Source organism: Oreochromis aureus, linkage group 6, assembly GCF_013358895.1.
Source record: "Oreochromis aureus strain Israel breed Guangdong linkage group 6, ZZ_aureus, whole genome shotgun sequence".
Lineage (NCBI taxonomy): Eukaryota > Metazoa > Chordata > Actinopteri > Cichliformes > Cichlidae > Oreochromis > Oreochromis aureus.
This window is the reverse complement of record NC_052947.1, coordinates 29,074,996-29,079,009: the sequence shown is the minus strand read 5'-3', so window position 1 is coordinate 29,079,009 and position 4,014 is coordinate 29,074,996. Positions and strand designations below refer to the sequence as shown.

The following is a 4,014-nucleotide window of genomic DNA, read 5'->3' as shown; positions in this document are numbered from 1 at the left end:
AAGATATTATTGTTGTCATTGCTGTGGATCTTTACCTGATACACTGACTTGGGGAGTAAATGTTTACTCTTATTCAAACTGATTTTGTGGCTTCTCTTAGTTTAGCACCAGGTTTATAATCTTGCTAGCTAGTTAGTGTTAGCCTAGCGTTGCTGCTGCCACTGGGCTCATGTTACTTAAAAATTAACACCACAGCCTTAAAAACCTTACATAAAACTATGTGGTGAAATTTTCTGTTGATTGTTTGAAATAAATAAGTGAGATAAGAGCCCAGACAAAATTCTTCGGGAGGTGTAGCCGTTAGGGGTGGGGTAGGTGTGGGGTGTGGATAACAGAGCTCTCCAAAAACGTGGAAGCACTTTTGCAAATATGTGATATTTTGATAAATTAAGTAGATATTTGAGCATTACATAGCTACATTGTCGCCTGAAAATATCTTAAAAGGTTATTTTGTGACCCAGAAAGGGTAGTCTGGGGAAAAGGAGGATAGCATTTGTCGGCCACGGTTGTCGGAGCTGTGCGTGCATTTGTAAGCGCGCGCAATGGCGGAGGAGCACCGCTGAAAACTTATTACTTTTTCTGGGTCACAAAATAAACTTTTAAGATATTTTCAGGCGAGAATGTAGCTGTGTAAATTTCAAATATCTGCTCGATTTATCAAGACATCACATATTTGCAAAAATGCTCCGACGTTTTCGGAGACGTCCATTTTTTTTTTCATGCTTTGTGGCAGCTTTAGAACATCTGTGGCATCTATTAATGTCAAATCTAGCCTTTATTTAACAACATAAGCAAACTCTATGTTACAATGATTGCACAGCCATTAAGGATAAAATCAGTTTCTGAAAAATGTTCTGTTTTTTCTCCCTCTGCTGGCTTCTTACTGTCTTTGAGGCTCGGGACCAGCACTCCTGTTGTTGGACAGAAAGACATCAACTCAGTGGTAAGTATTTTGGTTTTCCAATATATTAGCAACTGTCAGTGACATTTATATTAATCAGGCTGAACTTTAATCATACTTTAGATCAGCCTGTTTTACTTATTGTTTTATTTGTGCTTTGGTTTGGGGAAGTTGTTTCTTTACTGATCTTTTCCTGTCTTCTGTTATTAGACTTGAGATATGACTGCACTATGCTGTTGCTGGTGACTCCATTTAATTCTACTTACACAGCATGTCTTGTAAACAAACAACAACAGTTTGGTCTGCATTTCTTGAAAGATCACATCCCCCAAACTTAGTTTAGAGGGTCTACACTGTATATAGTGAAGTCTGCAAGTTTTCTAACAGCAAAATCTGTTTTGTGCCCAAAATCATTTTGCACATCATTAGAATGAAAGTTATTGGCCATGTTTGCATATAGCCTTTTAAAATGATGCTTTCATGACATTATTGTGTGTTGGGTGGTGGTCAGGGCTATCCAGACTGACAATTTGGGACATTGAATGTCACCCCTCCGTGGGGGGAGGGGCCTGAGATCGTCTAAATTGGAGTCTGTTCTATACCAAATGCAGAAAAAAATGTTTTAAGAAAGCAATTAAGTTCATGTTCCAAAAAATATGATTGTTTGCTTGCAGGACAACAGGAGAGGTGAGTCCTCTGTCACAGATGGTGTGGTCAGTGAAGATGGTCCCCTGCAGGTTCAAGCTCATTGCATCTCCAACCCACATCCACTGCCACTGTACTTAAGGGAAGTTAAAGACTTTCTTCTGCACTTACATTTGGATCACCTCGATCCATGATAGTCATTCAGGCAGTAATGCCTGGACTGGAAACAAACATCCTTAAAATAATACAACATTCCAGCTCATGTGTTGGAATGGAAAACAAATGTGTTGTTTAAATTAGAGACTGCACTTGTGACAGAACAATAAATATTTTATTTTGATTATATAAGTAATGTAAGTACAAAACAAACTTGTGGTAGGCCTAAACTTATTTTCAGAATAATTACATCTGAGACTTTGTTTCATTGTAAGATTATAACAGTGATGGCAATATAATTGTTTGTTGTTCAGCAGAACAGTGTCCAGTATGTTGGCTGTTATACTTTGTTGTGTTTGAAAATAAAAGTTGGGCTCATTTTAACATCATTACAAAAATTGTTGTTAATTATTTTTAATCATATTCAGGTTACCACAAATTGTTTTTTCTTTAGTTGAACTTAACATGTTTGTCAGTAGGTAAACAATTAGTATTGTACAGTCAGAAATATCAAGTTATTGTTAATACTGCAGACTTGCAATGTATAAGTTGTCCTAACAGTCATCTTAAGTAAGCTTTACTTAGTTTTTTTGAGGCAACGAGTTTCCATAATTTTTTTGAGTTCTGGGAACTAACAAGGCTGTACAGTGTACTCAAAATGAGTAAGTTGCCCTAACTTGGTCATCTTACGTAAACTTGATCCAATTTTTTTGAGTTCTGGGAACAAATGAGCTTGTACAGAGTACTCAAAGTAAATAAGTTGTCCTAACTTAGTCATTTTTAGCTAAGCTTTACTCAATTATTTTTGAGGCAACGAGTTTCCATAATTTTTTTGAGTTCTGGGAACTAATTAGATTTTACAGTGTAGCATCCTCTTTTCTCACACAAACCCCTCTACATGTCCTCCTTCAATACAGCCGTGAACCTTTTCTGGGGTTTTCTTCTTTTCCTCCTGCTTGCCAGCTCCATTTACTAATTGGTGTGTGTGATCTGGCTTCCTGGACAGATAAAGCTGGACATCATCTGCATGTCTGCATGGCACCTGAACCCTGTGAAGAAGAAGAAGACCTCCCCCATGTTCCATTTACATGAACAAATTGAAGTTGGTTAGACAGATATGATTCAAACCCACTACACCACAGTACATTTAATACTTATGACATGTTTTAATCTTACTAGTAAAATATTGTGGTCAACACTGCACTGAGATCTAGGACAAGCATAGACTAGATCGCTATCACAGGCCGTAAGAAAATCATTTGTAACTTTCACTTGTGTTGTTTCTCGTGGGGATCTTTTATGATCAGAATTTTTCAGCCCTGTATTAAGTCTGATGACTGCCTGCTGTTAGCAGCCCCCTTATTTGAGCTGCCAAATGATCGTGGAGTCCCATTAACTTCTTCAGTCAGCACGAGTGGATCATATCAGACCCTGGTGCTGTCCAGTTCTTTATTCCACAGATTCATTAGTGGAAGTCTACCTTTGTAATGTTATCTGGCCTCTTTCTCCCACGTTCTTCAAATTTTGCTCAGTTTCAACTCTCAGCTATTATTCCCTAATAGCTGAGAGTACATCTAGGGTGAATCTTTGCAGAACAGGTTTATTCTCTTGGCCTCTGCTTCGCTGGTATATCTCTTCAACCTAGTGGCCAGAACTCTGAGCCTTTGTTTGGCAGTTCTAGAGCCTCAGTGATGGACATCTTGTACCTCTTTTTCTTTCCAGGACCTGTCACTCATGATGTATTTCTGTATCTCCTTGATCTTACAATGTAGGAAATAATTATTTGACCCCCTTCTTTGTTTGTAAATCTGCTCACTTACAAAGAAATAAAATCTTTATTTTTTAATAGCAGTTTCATTTTAATGCAGAGACTAAATTTGTGCCTTTGTGAAGACTTAGCTTACATCATCTCTCACGATGAAAAAATATAAAAGCAATCACTGAAACTTTTTATTTTTGTGAGTGGTTTTTTTGTGAAAACTGAAATATCTGTGTTAATTTTCTGTTTATTGAGTATTGATCAAAACAACAGGTTGTGGATGCACTGTTAAAAAAACAATCCTAAAAAAACAGTAATATTCCGGCAGCTGGGGCGCCAAAATAATACCAGAAAATAACAGAAAATAACTTTCTCATAAAAATACGGTTATTTTCAGTAACGACAATACAGTTTGTTGCCCTAATGTTACATGGGATTGAACCGGCAACCTTCTGATCACAAGGCGAACTGCCAACTCTTGAGCCACGATCGCCCTAAATAGCAATGATAATAATACTTATGTGATGTAACACAAGCTTATAGGAATCATGTT

General features: G+C 37.3%; 1 long non-coding RNA gene across 1 annotated transcript; it reads left to right on the top strand.

Annotated features, from left to right (window-relative positions):
• The first annotated feature begins 927 nt into the window (after positions 1 to 927).
• LOC120440558 lies at positions 928 to 3,488 on the top strand. The gene is made up of 3 exons (XR_005613334.1): positions 928 to 943; positions 1,576 to 1,588; positions 2,709 to 3,488. It is a non-coding gene; the product is annotated as an uncharacterized LOC120440558 (long non-coding RNA).
• Positions 3,489 to 4,014: the final 526 nt, after the last annotated feature.